Source organism: Lolium rigidum, chromosome 3 (assembly GCF_022539505.1).
Source record: "Lolium rigidum isolate FL_2022 chromosome 3, APGP_CSIRO_Lrig_0.1, whole genome shotgun sequence".
NCBI classification, from domain to species: Eukaryota; Viridiplantae; Streptophyta; class Magnoliopsida; order Poales; family Poaceae; genus Lolium; species Lolium rigidum.
Window position 1 is genome coordinate 202,640,361 of NC_061510.1, and position 18,568 is coordinate 202,658,928.

The window sequence follows — 18,568 nt, forward strand, 5'->3', positions numbered from 1 at the left end:
GGCTCCTTTAGGAATATTCTCTAAGTCCCAAACATGGTTGGCACTCATCGATCTCATTTCGTCTTCCATGGCCTCCACCCACTTTGATGAATCTGGGCTTCTCATTGCTTCTTCATATGAAGTGGGATCACCTTCCATATGAATTCTTTCTGTGTTGTAAACTTTGTAATCAGTCGAAATGGCTGATTTTCTAGCTCTTGTAGACCTTCTAGGGGCCACATTCTCTTGAGCATTCTGTTCCTCAACTTGTGGCTCAGCTTCTGGAGGTGGCTGTTGTTGCTCCCTTTCATGCTCAACAAATGGTTCATTCGGCTCCTGACGGACATGTTCCGAATTTTCACTCATCGTTGTCATGGGTGGAGTCACAACAGGCGCTTGCACCACAATCGCAGGGACCGTCGGTGCAGGTGCACATGGTAGCGCAAAAAATGGCTCCTGAGTCATCGGATTAGGTGCATGCACCCTCTTCTCCTCAAGGTCAATTTTCCGAGCTACCATGCTCCCCCTCATCATTTCGTCTTCTAAGAAGACAGCGTGTCTCGTTTCCACAAACTTTGTATATTTGTCTGGACAGTAGAAATGATAACCTTTTGACTTTTCAGGATAGCCAATAAAATGGCAACTGACTGTTTTGGTATCTAACTTTGCGATATTTGGATTGAATACTTTGGCCTCAGCAGGGCTCCCCCACACTTTCAGGTGGTTTAGAGAAGGCACTCTCCCTGTCCATAGCTCATACGGTGTTTTGGGCACCGATTTGCTTGGTACTCTGTTTAGAATGTGAATAGCAGTTTTTAACGCCTCAATCCACAATCCCAATGGTAAGGTGGAATAGCTCATCATACTGCGCACCATATCCATAAGGGTACGGTTGCGCCTTTCAGCTACCCCATTCTGCTGAGGTTCGCCCGGCATCGAGTACTGGGCGACTATTCCAGTCTCCTATAGGAACCTTGCAAAAGGTCCAGGGACTTGGCCATATGGAGTATGTCGACCGTAGTACTCCCCTCCACGATCAGACCTGACTATCTTTATTCTTTTATCATGCTGATTTTCAACTTCAGCTTTGAATATTTTGAATTTATCCAACGCTTCCGTTCTTTCTTTTATTGGATAAATATAACCATATCGGGAGTAGTCATCCGTGAATGTTATGAACGAATCATAGCCATCCACACTTTTCACCGGAAATGGTCCACATATATCGGTGTGAATTATTTCTAGTGTTGCTGTGCTTCGATTTGCACCCTTTTTAATTTGCTTTACAAATTTTTCTTTAATGCAATCGATGCACTGTTCTATGTCTGAGAATTCTAATGGAGGAAGAATATCATTTTTAACGAGTCTTTCTATTCTCCCCCTCGAAATATGGCCTAGGCGACAGTGCCATAATTTCGATGATTCATCAGTTCTTTTCTTTTGTTCTTTGTCCAACGCGGACAACACTTTTCACTCACATTACACACAGACAACACCCACATAAGTGTTATTACACCATAAGGCATACTTGCCATGTCCTTCCTGTCCATGTGTACTTTTCTGTCACCAGTTGCTACAGCAGCTGGGTCGCAAATATCTTTGAAGAACCAGTGAACTAGCTCTTTATTCTTTCAAGATACTCCCATACGGAAGCACATTTTGCAATTGAGCCCACAATAGCGTTCTCAATTGTATTCTTTATAAATGGCACTTAGCCACTTTTATTCTGCCATGCAGAATCATCTTTCTTGTCATTTCGATCTGGATCTTTTAGTCCGACCGCCGTGGGGAACCTAGTCCACCTCAGCACAAATCGACCTTCTTTCTTCATTCAGTGTAGTTGTCACCTCTGAGGGTTGGAACATCCTTGATGCACCTCATCAAATAGTACCCTCCTTTAAAACACAATGAAATGAGATCGTAACAACAATTGCATGCAATAATCCAACGTTGGTCAAAATTAGAACATGCAACTGTTTATGCAATTAAATCTATATCACCGTTGGGCAGAAAATAGAGGTAAATGCACACCTTATTGCAACAAATCATGATTATGCCATCAATAACGTTGGTCATAAAATGACATATCATAATTGTTTCAACAATCACTTTTAAGCAACTTTTTAAATTTTAATCATCACTTTTGCATTTTTCCAAATTGAAAATGCATCTTAACTATTTGCAGCGAAAACTTTGAATTTAAACTTTAAACTTTGAACTTTTCAGAGGCATTTCTGCTACCTTTTTGTAATATCCCAGGTTTAGAGGCTATAAAATAAGAGAACACCAAAGTGTGCATTGCATTCATGCATAGAAAATCCGGGGAATTTTCGCGCTTTCAAATAAAACTTACCACGATGAATCGAAGTTTCACTTGACTTGCTGGAATTGAACTAGATCATCAAGTCAAGCGCTATAAACTTCACTCGTGATCTTTACTAAAACCCTGTTTTGGGTAGAGATGATTTGATCTATGGGCTAGATCAAATGGAAGTAGTTTTACAACAAACAACACCTTAAGTAAGGGTCAACTACAAGATCTTATAAAAGATCTCAACATGACATTCCTTACAACAACACATGAATAATTATTCAACCATAAATCAAAGAATTAAGAAACTATTCTTTACTTATCTTTTCCATATCTTTTACTAAATAAATGTTTTTACCATGATTCTCATGGTGTATCTTCAACTACTTTTGTGTGTAATATAACTCAATTCTAAACTTATTAATAAATAAGGTAAATCATAGGGTCTAAAGTGCATAAAGGCCACACATTCTTATTTAAATCATAACTTATTAAATATATGGAATATCATAAAACTGAATCCATTTACATTACAAGTTATAGTTCAAACTATTTGAATAAAACTACTCATGAGTATTTTGAAACTCATATGATCATGCCTTGGTGAATTCAAACACCAATTATCCAAAATTAAGGAATAACCTTCAACCATTGACTTTTGACTAATATTATAATATAAATCAAATCAAATATGATATAGTGACTCATCCACCATAATAAAACCATCCAAAAGATATTTAGTAACAAATGCCACTTGGCTATCCAAATATAAATCATATGAGAGGATAATGATCATGCCACATAGGATGAAAATATCTACATGACTTGTATCCCAAGACTTGCCACCTCATGCTCAAAGGATTGCTATGGATGAGGGCATGACAACCAAGCACCTTACTCATCAAACCAAAACAAGAGTCACCCACCTATGTGTCATGATACTAGAGCTTGCCCAAGCCTATAAAAGGAGCCACACCCTTCATCCATTTGCTCATCTACTACCATGATACATGGGAACAAACATATAGAGCCACTCCATATAAATTAGCTAGGATCAAGATGAAGAAGCTAGGAGGTGGAAGCATACCACAAGATGCAGGTTTATCAGATTTCCCGAAGAACAAGCTACAAAAGATACCAAGGTAGAATTCCTAGGCAAACCATATATTTAGAGGATCATATCATCATCTCCCGAGTAGGATCTTAGGATTTTACAAGACATTTAGAAGTGAGAGAGATTATAGATGCTAACCATAGCCATGTCTATTCTAGAGAATACTAGAGTAGTATTAAATCTTACTTGTTCAAATCAACCTTTAATCTTGGAGGTGAGAGCCATGTTCTATTAGTGAAACATAACCAAAGCTTATGACTATATCCTAATCCTAGTTGTGTATCACATGGGTGATCACCACTAAAACCCTAGACTACATCTGAATTCCAATCCAAGGATCACTTAGGATCATAAATAGAACCCTGCCATGCCTCATGACTATTTATACTTCAATTTAGTGAAGCTTATGCAAAACCCTAAACCTTTCACATATGATTCACTCCACATAAAATATTTAGCCCTAACTTGTGCATCATGGATCACAAGTATAAACCAAGCAAGTTATAATTAAGCTTAAATGATATTTAAGTGATTAGAATAAAACCAATATTCAATTCTATTTTGCCTTCCAAGTAATTTGTTTAGTTGACCAATAGAAATAATATATTATAGTTTGGACCATAACCTTAGCAAGTGAATTAACCCTCGATGAGCTTAGGATTCATTTCAAGTAAGTCAAGCTAGAATTTTCTAAGCAAGATTATTAAAGATAGGGTTTATCAAACCATCTTCTTAAAACCTTAGAAATAATTTTTCACATAAAATCATGAAACAATCCATTCCCATTACCATTTAATTTAAACCCTAGCCATAATTAAATTGTATGTGAGTAATCATTATGGTTAAGCACTAGAGGATTATAATATGTTCACCTTGCAAATGTTCTAAATTCCAAATCATTTAAACAGATTTGATTTCTAAATTTAAAGGCAATTGAGATGAACCCTAAAATTATATTTATTTGAATCTTAACTTATGCCTCATAAGAACCACAATTAATCAACAATAAATGGTTGTTTAAAAACAAAACAATAAAGTGAGTATCATTATCAAATTGTTTTGAAATTTAAATAATTTAGAACCTACAAAATAAGACAGAATTCAAATTTGGATTCAAATAACAAAATAGAAAACAGAAAATATAAAACCAAATTTGAAAAGGAAAAAGAGAGGGAAACTTACCCGGCTTACCCGGCCGTGCAGCCCAGCTGCCTGGGCCCAGGACCAACCCACCACCACGCCAACCAAGCCCAACACCAGCCCAGCCCACCGAAGGAAACGACCCAAACCACGTAACGTTTCAACGAAGAAGAAAATGGGTGTCGTCTTCTTCTCCGGCGTCGACAGCGCAGAGGAGAAGCCGGCCACCTCACCATGGATGGATAGGGACACCCTGGACGTCGCAGGCCATCTCAGAACCCCTCCCTATGCCTCTCGCGTCCGAGTCTATCCCTTCTCGCCAAGATTCGTGCCCGACAGTAGCTCACCGTCACTCGCAGTATCCCGGCCATCACCGTCGACGAAAGGACGAACCAGACCTTGCCTCACTCTATAAATATGCAGGAGCTTCTCCAGGAAACCCTAGAACCTCGCTGCCCATCTATTTCTTCTCAGACACTCTCCAGCTCTCGCGTTCTTCCACTTACTGTCACCGGCGTTGAGCATGGTACCGTCAACTGGGGTCATCCCAGAGCCCGTGGCGTAGCTCAGTCGACGCGCCTGGTCTCGTACACCATCTGGGTAGAGTACAGCATCAAGGGGAGCTCGGTGTTGTGCTAATTTTGGGATTTCCTTTCTCGGTATTTCGCCAGTAATGGCTAAATCGAGGTCGACTCCGGCGGCAATCATCGTCACCGACTACACCATCAAACTCAGGGTAAGTTTGCGCGTCTATAGAGCCCGATCTCGCTTCCTAGAACCGTCTCTAGCTCGCAATCGATATTTGGTCGGAGCCCGCCGCCGCAGACGTGTTCACCGGCGATGCTCCGGTGACCATTGGGTGGAGGCGTTCACGCTCGTTTGCTCGAGCATCGAGTACTGGATCGAACGCACCTAGTTAGGATGTCTCTGGAGGTCTCTAGCCGTCGTTCCGTCGCTCGCCGGAGCATCACCGGCGTTCTCTCCGGCGAGAGTGACGTGTCACCGCCACCTCAGCTCTGTTGACTGGTCGTTGCCCGCGTGGCAATTGACTCAGTCAACTGGCCCACATGTCTGTGTCTGTGGGTAAAAACGAACCGGTATGTTTAGTAATAGCATTTGAGTTTAAAACCAGTAAATAGTTAAAACTTTGAAAAATCATATAAAATTCATTTCAACTCAGGAAAATATAAATAATATATCAAAATGATCACAAAAATAAACTCTATTCAAATAAAATATAAAACAAAAATGTGTGTCAAAATAAAAAATCACTTATTTTTAACTTTATTAATTGTGCCATTTCATTTATTTAAAACACAATTTGAATTCAATAATTAGTGAAGTTTCAAAATTAAATTTTAACTATTCAGTAACTAATTAAAATGTTAAGATTAATTTTCTTTATCATAGTTGCATTAACTTAATTATTAGTGGTAATTCATAAACCCTAATTTGCAAATTACCATTTACCATTTTCTTTAAATAAAATAAAGCAAGAAAATACTAAAAGTTAATGTTATTTTGGTAATTCAAAATTTGTATATTCAAACATATTTAATTCTCAAGTTAATTAGTTAAATCTTAATAACATTTATAAAACCCTAGTTTCTAATTAAACCCTAACTAGTAATTATTTTAATTCTTAAACCCTCTAAAAATTGCTAGCATGTTAAAATTATTAATAACTTTATTTCAAGTACTTAATCACATTAATTCTAGTACCAAGTATTACTTTAAGAATTGGTTCATAATTAAGAAACCCTAGTTTTATTATAAGTTAGAATCTGGATCCCATTATTTCAGGTGATCATGTCAAAATGTTTTAAACCCTAAAACCCTAGTTGTTTATCACATGTGATCATGTGAATTTCACCTCACATAGAGAACCTTATTATATGACCAACAAATACAAGTCATGATCCACCAACATAGAACCAATTCACATGAGTCATCATTTCATGTCCATATTCTTAGTTAAAACCTATATGATTCACTAGTGCCACCTAGGTATAAACCCTAATTTGTTAATTGGATTAGTACCAATGATCACTATCCTATATACCATACCATTAAGATCAACCTCAATCATCAAACCCTAGTAGCACCATAATGATCAACTCTAATACCAATCTTGTGTAGTAATATACATCACATGCTCCTATTCCATTGAACCCTATTCAGGAAGTGTTAAACCACTTAACTTAGAAACCATTAGTGAGTACTTAGTAAAGCAAATGTGAAGCCATAGTAAACCCTAGCTCATAGCAACACCTTGATAATCATCCTTTGATATGATGCTTAGGAGAAACCATAATAATAAACCTGCCAATACTTGCTACATATAGATCAATACAACTTAAGAACCAACTAGTTCCTATTAGTAAACTAAATGAACCCATTAGTAGACCATAGAAGCCCATAGCTCCTATTCATAGTAGTTCTTGTTCTTATTTAACTCTGTTCTTCAAAAGTTATTCTTTTGAAGTACAAATGTCAATTAAACCATAGAAGCCATAGTTCTTATTTGAAATACTTATTATTTCTTAATCAACATGTTCTTCAAAAGTTATTCTTTTGAAGTATAATACATATAATCCTCAACCATGAATCATAGAACTTAAAAGTGACAACTGTTCTTTACATATTGTTCCACCACTATTCTTTATGTGTATGATTGTTATGATGCATTATATAACTTGTTTATGCTATTAATATCACCAACCCTAATAAGAACCTTGTTTGAGAACCATCCTAAAAGTGCAACACACACTAAAGAAATCTTTACAACTCATTCATCCTAAATCATCGAGGTTAGGTTACGCTCGGGACGATTGCATCTCATATTATGCATTATAGCATCTTTGCCAATTCTTTAAACATTGTCCTTACCGGACAATGATGGTATTTCAGAATTTGGAGTTCTCACGTATCGAAGCTTTTGCCTCGCATAATCTTGCAGTCAAGAAAGGCAAGTTCATCGCTTGCTCATGTCATTTGATTATTTTTATCAAATTATATGCAAAGTACTATACTTATCACTCATGCATTGAAAAGCAAAGTATTATTTTACAATTATGAATATGACTATGTGGTGGGCAATGGAACCATGGTATGTGTTGATTGGTGGAGGTTCCATTGCACGGGTACTATTCATCTAGGACTAAGTACCAATGCCGTCCAGGTGATTCTAGCGCCGTACATACCGCGTTGACCATAAGATCTATAATGGCTCGGGGAAGTCAGCTGTATCTTTTCCCTCTCGCATGCCAACGGACTGGTAATAAGGGTTGCCCGGATCAGTCTATCTTTGGTAAAGGTGGGGACATGTGGTCCTGCACAGTCTACCATTAGATATAGGAGAGGGTAGACTTATTATCGGTCTATGAAGGATTGTAAGGGTTGTCCGGATCAGTCTATCTATGGTGTATAGAACAGGGCACATAAGTTGTTCGGATCGGTCTATCTTTGGTAAAGGTGGGGACATGTGGTCCTGCACAGTCTACCATTAGATATAGGAGAGAACAAGTGCCTGTGTTAGTCTACCCATAGATATAGGAGAGGACAGACTTACAAAAGGGTGGGTCTGCGGGGTCGCGGAGAAGGCAGTGATTGGCTTGGATCTTACACCTGGCCCCACACCAAGGAAGTGTGGACGGGAAAGCGCACCCGGTTGGTATCAAGGATAAGTTCTCTTATGGGAAAAGTAACGCACCTCTGCAGAGGATACTGAATTGTGACTCGTCACTCCCTGTTCCGGGAAGGGAACTGCGAACGCGGCAGAAAGGAACTCCATGAAGTTCTAGTCAACTCCGTGAAGACCGACGGGCATAGTTTTCGGAATAAAATAAACCTTTTGAAGAAATGTTTATGAAAACTTGCATTGCCTATGACTTTCTCGGTCCGTGGCTGTAGCTAGTGCATGATACACCTATTTCCCTAATATGAACTTGCTCGAGTACGCTCGTACTCATCCCACTCTTAAATCCCCTGCTTAGTTATAGAGGCACCGGAGGATGAACTACCGTGGAACTCGAAGACAAAGGAGTCAACTGCAACAAGATGGAGAATCCAAGCAAAGAAGTCAATGAAGTCAACTGCTGCAGCAACTTAAGTGGAAACTTAGACTAGTAATAGAAGGGAGCCTTTCCCTAATCTTAGCACCTAAGTAGCTAGAATTCTATAGCAAGCCCAGTATCTCCGGAGATAGTGTTAGCAATAAGTTAGATTACGAGTCGTTCTTCCGGAGCTTTATTTGAAGTTTTACCTCACTCGTAAAGTAGGAGGCTGTGTTGATCTTTTGTAAACAGCTTGTGTATCCTTCTATAGACATGCCTTGGACTCGCATATGTTTCTGTTGTACCACTCTGAGGGATGTAATATGAGTGGAACGGTGTTTCACTTGTGTTATGTCAACGACTTGTGTACTACACCATGCAGTGGTACGCTAGGTCACCACAGCTGGTATCAGAGCAAATGCTTTGACCCTAGGATTAAAACCCTTTAAAGGAGACCTATAGGTTTGGTAGTGTCTATAGGAAGTCAATTAGTTAAGCCAACTATGCTAAACCAACTATTATTTTGACTTGAGATGGGTATTCACTTGAGAATAATCCTGACACACTTGAGTCAATCTTTCTTATCTGTCTTTCTTAAGTACAGTTGATTAGTTATCTTGCTTCATTCCAAATAACTAGAACACCATTGGAGCTTAAGATAATTGGGTGGTAGTAGACCACAGTTGGTATACAATACTTGGTAGTCCAAAGAGAGGATACAACCATAAGGAAGATATCCTATTGGAAGAAGTATACCAATGTTTGTTATGGTTAAGTAAAAGTCATTTAAAATACCAAATGACTGGTATTAAGTGTTGTAAATAAGTTATATAAGGTAGTATATACCTATGATGAGTCAATCATGGGAGGTAAGGAAGAGTGATAGGAGTTACATGAGTCTACTTTAAATAATAAGCTAGGTACTCATATATGATTCACTTGAGAGTCATGATGTGAGGGAGTAGAACATCATAAGTACGATAATAGAAGTATGGTAAGGAGTAGGATTTAGGGAATAGTTCGAAAGCTTAGGCCTTAAAATCCTAATAACGGTACTAAGTATGTTAGAACCATAGTCTTTAATTTAGAGAAGGCTTATTTAGAGCATATCACATAGAAAAATCCTAGAGTTATAGGTGGTATATTCTAAACAATCATGTGTTTAGAGTAGACATGTTAAAACTAATTGTATTATAGGAAGTAGTCCTCAATAGCACATATATATGGTATACTATTTTGTTAGTACTTCCAAAGAAAACTAGGTTAACTTCAACTATCCCAGGCCATTTTGTTTCAAGTTTGTCTCATTGCAACTGTGCAATTACAATAAATGTTGAGACAAATAGTAGAAATTCACGTATTCGTGCTAAGTATCACAACCTAAACCTATCTTATGTGGTGTTATATACTACACATCTTAGCCTGATGTTTAGGGATGTCTTACCCAACTATTATATTCAGGCATATAAAGATGTGTATTGTATGCACAAAGCTGGATTTTCTTGGATTTTATTGGATTTTCATTGTTTGACTAGATCCATACATGAAGTTTGACTTTGATATGCAAATGCATGTTGCAATATCAAGCTCTTACTTGATGTTATAGGTCTAGAGGGTAAAGGTATTCGTGTGAGGAAGTGACGAACTCTGAAGATTTTGAAGACAAGATGAAGGTTCACTAGAAGAAGGAAGTAAAGTTGTGGGAAGTTACCACAATAATCTGAAGGAAGGACCAATCAAAACTCACTCTTATCCTCAATCGGGGAGTATTTCAACATGAAGTACCCTGAAAGTGAGAAAATAGTGAATATGGAGCAAGAGAAGTGGAGCCATATTCATTATGAAAGAAGGGAATGCAAGTGGAGTCACTTACGATACTATCTTTATAGTGTCAACAAGTGGTTCTCTTGCAAAACAAACCCTGGAAGTAGGAAAATGGACCAGTAAAGTCGCAGCTGGTATCATCAGACCGCAGCTGATATAGGATAATCATGAAGAGAAAGTATGTGAAGTGAGGTATATCTTAACTAAAACTATAAAAGTGGCCACAACTCGGTAGGTAGATGTGGACTAGAACCATAACATAGCCACAACTGGTATCCAATAAGCCACATCTTGTGTTAGATAGTCTCGGTACTGGTAACGGTTAGTCCACAGACTTAATCGTTCTTTCACTCTAAAGGAAAGAGGGATTCCGTAGCTGGTATTCCGTAGCTAATAAATATTTAGTCGGAGGATTCACATCGGATACCCACAACTCGTGTGGATACACCGCAAAGAATTCTTCGTGAGACTTTAGAATGGTACAAAATATAAACCGGACTTAAACCAATCTTCTATCTTGGGGTTTAATGATTAGAAGAAAAGGAGTTTGAAGATCATTAGTAAACTCCAAGGGGAGAGGAAGATTGAAGGACACGTATTAAGATATGATTTGGAGTATGAAAGACGAATAAGAAGGTCCGAACTGAGAGGAAGTCCGATCCTATTTTCATAAGATTGGTGGAAGTATCCATATAATAGTACTCTCAGGAGGTTGTCAGACTAGAAGCCAAGGTTCATATCTCGAGGAATTAGGGTTATACCTTAACTTGAGTGGGTAATTGATAATTACTCAGAAGTAGAAAAGTTCAAGTAAGTCTAAGTTAATGAAGTTGGATGAAGAAGATGTCGGAGGACAATCAAAGTCTAAGAAAACAAAAGACGGAAGGGTTTGACCATACCAAAACATAAGCCTATTAGAAAGATTCCTTTCATGGAACCTAAAGAAACCAAAAGGAAGATAACTAGTATGAACTAGAAGCCATGATTGGATGGACTAAATGAGTCTAATCCATTCGTAGGGCTAAACAACCAGGACCATGCCTATTATAAATACCTTACGAAGTACCATTACATTCGTTATGGTAGTAAGGGAAAAACAATACCTTACTTTAAACCAATCCTTTAGACTTAAGGTTTGGGCACCGCAGCTGGTAGAACCAAGCTTTGAGTACCCAAATGGGAAGATGTCACCACAACCATTAGTAAAGTCCATTAGCATAAGAAGATGTCCTAATCCAAGAATCTTTGGAGAGTAAGCCTATAAGCTTAGAGTGTTGGAAGAAATCATAGAATTGAAGAAAGTATCGGTGCCGGACATCGGAAGACTTCATGAAGGATCGAGACAAGGGATATATCCAATTATATCTAGTGAGATCACTATGGAGTTTGAAGGATTGTGATCTGTTTAAGTCGGTTCAACATTCCGAAACATGAGAGCGTTCGAACTTCGGGACGAAGTTCAGTTTAAGGGGGAGAGGCTGTAATATCCCAGGTTTAGAGGCTATAAAATAAGAGAACACCAAAGTGTGCATTGCATTCATGCATAGAAAATCCGGGGAATTTTCGCGCTTTCAAATAAAACTTACCACAGTAAATCGAAGTTTCACTTGACTTGCTGGAATTGAACTAGATCATCAAGTCAAGCGCTATAAACTTCACTCGTGATCTTTACTAAAACCCTGTTTTGGGTAGAGATGATTTGATCTATGGGCTAGATCAAATGGAAGTAGTTTTACAACAAACAACACCTTAAGTAAGGGTCAACTACAAGATCTTATAAAAGATCTCAACATGACATTCCTTACAACAACACATGAATAATTATTCAACCATAAATCAAAGAATTAAGAAACTATTCTTTACTTATCTTTTCCATATCTTTTACTAAATAAATGTTTTTACCATGATTCTCATGGTGTATCTTCAACTACTTTTGTGTGTAATATAACTCAATTCTAAACTTATTAATAAATAAGGTAAATCATAGGGTCTAAAGTGCATAAAGGCCACACATTCTTATTTAAATCATAACTTATTAAATATATGGAATATCATAAAACTGAATCCATTTACATTACAAGTTATAGTTCAAACTATTTGAATAAAACTACTCATGAGTATTTTGAAACTCATATGATCATGCCTTGGTGAATTCAAACACCAATTATCCAAAATTAAGGAATAACCTTCAACCATTGACTTTTGACTAATATTATAATATAAATCAAATCAAATATGATATAGTGACTCATCCACCATAATAAAACCATCCAAAAGATATTTAGTAACAAATGCCACTTGGCTATCCAAATATAAATCATATGAGAGGATAATGATCATGCCACATAGGATGAAAATATCTACATGACTTGTATCCCAAGACTTGCCACCTCATGCTCAAAGGATTGCTATGGATGAGGGCATGACAACCAAGCACCTTACTCATCAAACCAAAACAAGAGTCACCCACCTATGTGTCATGATACTAGAGCTTGCCCAAGCCTATAAAAGGAGCCACACCCTTCATCCATTTGCTCATCTACTACCATGATACATGGGAACAAACATATAGAGCCACTCCATATAAATTAGCTAGGATCAAGATGAAGAAGCTAGGAGGTGGAAGCATACCACAAGATGCAGGTTTATCAGATTTCCTGAAGAACAAGCTACAAAAGATACCAAGGTAGAATTCCTAGGCAAACCATATATTTAGAGGATCATATCATCATCTCCTGAGTAGGATCTTAGGATTTTACAAGACATTTAGAAGTGAGAGAGATTATAGATGCTAACCATAGCCATGTCTATTCTAGAGAATACTAGAGTAGTATTAAATCTTACTTGTTCAAATCAACCTTTAATCTTGGAGGTGAGAGCCATGTTCTATTAGTGAAACATAACCAAAGCTTATGACTATATCCTAATCCTAGTTGTGTATCACATGGGTGATCACCACTAAAACCCTAGACTACATCTGAATTCCAATCCAAGGATCACTTAGGATCATAAATAGAACCCCGCCATGCCTCATGACTATTTATACTTCAATTTAGTGAAGCTTATGCAAAACCCTAAACCTTTCACATATGATTCACTCCACATAAAATATTTAGCCCTAACTTGTGCATCATGGATCACAAGTATAAACCAAGCAAGTTATAATTAAGCTTAAATGATATTTAAGTGATTAGAATAAAACCAATATTCAATTCTATTTTGCCTTCCAAGTAATTTGTTTAGTTGACCAATAGAAATAATATATTATAGTTTGGACCATAACCTTAGCAAGTGAATTAACCCCGATGAGCTTAGGATTCATTTCAAGTAAGTCAAGCTAGAATTTTCTAAGCAAGATTATTAAAGATAGGGTTTATCAAACCATCTTCTTAAAACCTTAGAAATAATTTTTCACATAAAATCATGAAACAATCCATTCCCATTACCATTTAATTTAAACCCTAGCCATAATTAAATTGTATGTGAGTAATCATTATGGTTAAGCACTAGAGGATTATAATATGTTCACCTTGCAAATGTTCTAAATTCCAAATCATTTAAACAGATTTGATTTCTAAATTTAAAGGCAATTGAGATGAACCCTAAAATTATATTTATTTGAATCTTAACTTATGCCTCATAAGAACCACAATTAATCAACAATAAATGGTTGTTTAAAAACAAAACAATAAAGTGAGTATCATTATCAAATTGTTTTGAAATTTAAATAATTTAGAACCTACAAAATAAGACAGAATTCAAATTTGGATTCAAATAACAAAATAGAAAACAGAAAATATAAAACCAAATTTGAAAAGGAAAAAGAGAGGGAAACTTACCTGGCTTACTCGGCCGTGCAGCCCAGCTGCCGGGCCCAGGACCAACCCACCACCACGCCAACCAAGCCCAACACCAGCCCGAGCCCACCGAAGGAAACGACCCAAACCACGTAACGTTTCAACGAAGAAGAAAATGGGTGTCGTCTTCTTCTCCGGCGTCGACAGCACAGAGGAGAAGCCGGCCACCTCACCATGGATGGATAGGGACACCCCGGACGTCGCAGGCCATCTCAGAACCCCTCCCTATGCCTCTCGCGTCCGAGTCTATCCCTTCTCGCCAAGATTCGTGCCCGACAGTGAGCTCACCGTCACTCGCAGTATCCCGGCCATCACCGTCGACGAAAGGACGAACCGGACCTTGCCTCACTCTATAAATATGCCGGGAGCTTCTCCGAGAAACCCTAGAACCTCGCTGCCCATCTATTTCTTCTCGTACACTCTCCAGCCTCTCGCGTTCTTCCACTTACCGTCACCGGCGTTGAGCATGGTACCGTCAACCGGGGTCATCCCGCAGCCCGTGGCGTAGCTCGGGCCGACGCGCCCGGTCTCGTACACCATCCGGGTAGAGTACGGCATCAAGGGGAGCTCGGTGTTGTGCTAATTTTGGGATTTCCTTTCTCGGTATTTCGCCGATAATGGCTAAATCGAGGTCGACTCCGGCGGCAATCATCGTCACCGACTACACCATCAAACTCAGGGTAAGTTTGCGCGTCTATAGAGCCCGATCTCGCTTCCTAGAACCGTCTCTAGCTCGCAATCGATATTTGGTCGGAGCCCGCCGCCGCAGACGTGTTCACCGGCGATGCTCCGGTGACCATTGGGTGGAGGCGTTCACGCTCGTTTGCTCAGCATCGAGTACTGGATCGAACGCACCTAGTTAGGATGTCTCTGGAGGTCTCTAGCCGTCGTTCCGTCGCTCGCCGGAGCATCACCGGCGTTCTCTCCGGCGAGAGTGACGTGTCACCGCCACCTCAGCTCTGTTGACTGGTCGTTGCCCGCGTGGCAATTGACTCAGTCAACGGCCCACATGTCTGTGTCTGTGGGTAAAAACGAACCGGTATGTTTAGTAATAGCATTTGAGTTTAAAACCAGTAAATAGTTAAAACTTTGAAAAATCATATAAAATTCATTTCAACTCAGGAAAATATAAATAATATATCAAAATGATCACAAAAATAAACTCTATTCAAATAAAATATAAAACAAAAATGTGTGTCAAAATAAAAAATCACTTATTTTTAACTTTATTAATTGTGCCATTTCATTTATTTAAAACACAATTTGAATTCAATAATTAGTGAAGTTTCAAAATTAAATTTTAACTATTCAAGTAACTAATTAAAATGTTAAGATTAATTTTCTTTATCATAGTTGCATTAACTTAATTATTAGTGGTAATTCATAAACCCTAATTTGCAAATTACCATTTACCATTTTCTTTAAATAAAATAAAGCAAGAAAATACTAAAAGTTAATGTTATTTTGGTAATTCAAAATTTGTATATTCAAACATATTTAATTCTCAAGTTAATTAGTTAAATCTTAATAACATTTATAAAACCCTAGTTTCTAATTAAACCCTAACTAGTAATTATTTTAATTCTTAAACCCTCTAAAAATTGCTAGCATGTTAAAATTATTAATAACTTTATTTCAAGTACTTAATCACATTAATTCTAGTACCAAGTATTACTTTAAGAATTGGTTCATAATTAAGAAACCCTAGTTTTATTATAAGTTAGAATCTGGATCCCATTATTTCGTGTGATCATGTCAAAATGTTTTAAACCCTAAAACCCTAGTTGTTTATCACATGTGATCATGTGAATTTCACCTCACATAGAGAACCTTATTATATGACCAACAAATACAAGTCATGATCCACCAACATAGAACCAATTCACATGAGTCATCATTTCATGTCCATATTCTTAGTTAAAACCTATATGATTCACTAGTGCCACCTAGGTATAAACCCTAATTTGTTAATTGGATTAGTACCAATGATCACTATCCTATATACCATACCATTAAGATCAACCTCAATCATCAAACCCTAGTAGCACCATAATGATCAACTCTAATACCAATCTTGTGTAGTAATATACATCACATGCTCCTATTCCATTGAACCCTATTCAGGAAGTGTTAAACCACTTAACTTAGAAACCATTAGTGAGTACTTAGTAAAGCAAATGTGAAGCCATAGTAAACCCTAGCTCATAGCAACACCTTGATAATCATCCTTTGATATGATGCTTAGGAGAAACCATAATAATAAACCTGCCAATACTTGCTACATATAGATCAATACAACTTAAGAACCAACTAGTTCCTATTAGTAAACTAAATGAACCCATTAGTAGACCATAGAAGCCCATAGCTCCTATTCATAGTAGTTCTTGTTCTTATTTAACCTCGTTCTTCAAAAGTTATTCTTTTGAAGTACAAATGTCAATTAAACCATAGAAGCCATAGTTCTTATTTGAAATACTTATTATTTCTTAATCAACATGTTCTTCAAAAGTTATTCTTTTGAAGTATAATACATATAATCCTCAACCATGAATCATAGAACTTAAAAGTGACAACTGTTCTTTACATATTGTTCCACCACTATTCTTTATGTGTATGATTGTTATGATGCATTATATAACTTGTTTATGCTATTAATATCACCAACCCTAATAAGAACCTTGTTTGAGAACCATCCTAAAAGTGCAACACACACTAAAGAAATCTTTACAACTCATTCATCCTAAATCATCGAGGTTAGGTTACGCTCGGGACGATTGCATCTCATATTATGCATTATAGCATCTTTGCCAATTCTTTAAACATTGTCCTTACCGGACAATGATGGTATTTCAGAATTTGGAGTTCTCACGTATCGAAGCTTTTGCCCGCATAATCTTGCAGTCAAGAAAGGCAAGTTCATCGCTTGCTCATGTCATTTGATTATTTTTATCAAATTATATGCAAAGTACTATACTTATCACTCATGCATTGAAAAGCAAAGTATTATTTTACAATTATGAATATGACTATGTGGTGGGCAATGGAACCATGGTATGTGTTGATTGGTGGAGGTTCCATTGCACGGGTACTATTCATCTAGGACTAAGTACCAATGCCGTCCAGATGATTCTAGCGCCGTACATACCGCGTTGACCATAAGATCTATAATGGCTCGGGGAAGTCAGCCGTATCTTTTCCCTCTCGCATGCCAACGGACTGGTAATAAGGGTTGCCCGTATCGGTCTATCTTTGGTAAAGGTGGGGACATGTGGTCCTGCACGGTCTACCATTAGATATAGGAGAGGGTAGACTTATTATCGGTCTATGAAGGATTGTAAGGGTTGTCCGGATCGATCTATCTATGGTGTATAGAACAGGGCACATAAGTTGTTCGGATCAGTCTATCTTTGGTAAAGGTGGGGACATGTGGTCCTGCACAGTCTACCATTAGATATAGGAGAGAACAAGTGCCCGTGTTAGTCTACCCATAGATATAGGAGAGGACAGACTTACAAAAGGGTGGGTCCGCGGGGTCGCGGAGAAGGCAGTGATTGGCTTGGATCTTACACCCGGCCCCACACCAAGGAAGTGTGGACGGGAAAGCGCACCCGGTTGGTATCAAGGATAAGTTCTCTTATGGGAAAAGTAACGCACCTCTCGCAGAGGATACCGAATTGTGACTCGTCACTCCCTGTTCCGGGAAGGGAACTCGCGAACGCGGCAGGAAAGGAACTCCATGAAGTTCTAGTCAACCTGTGAAGACTGACGGGCATAGTTTTCAGAATAAAATAAACCTTTTGAAGAAATGTTTATGAAAACTTGCATTGCCTATGACTTTCTGGTCTGTGGCTGTAGCTAGTGCATGATACACCTATTTCCCTAATATGAACTTGCTGAGTACGCTCGTACTCATCCCACTCTTAAATCCCCTGCTTAGTTATAGAGGCACTGGAGGATGAACTACCGTGGAACTCGAAGACAAAGGAGTCAACTGCAACAAGATGGAGAATCCAAGCAAAGAAGTCAATGAAGTCAACTGCTGCAGCAACTTAAGTGGAAACTTAGACTAGTAATAGAAGGGAGCCTTTCCCTAATCTTAGCACCTAAGTAGCTAGAATTCTATAGCAAGCCCGAGTATCTCCGGAGATAGTGTTAGCAATAAGTTAGATTACGAGTCGTTCTTTCCGGAGCTTTATTTGAAGTTTTACCTCACTCGTAAAGTAGGAGGCTGTGTTGATCTTTTGTAAACAGCTTGTGTATCCTTCTATAGACATGCCTTGGACTGCAT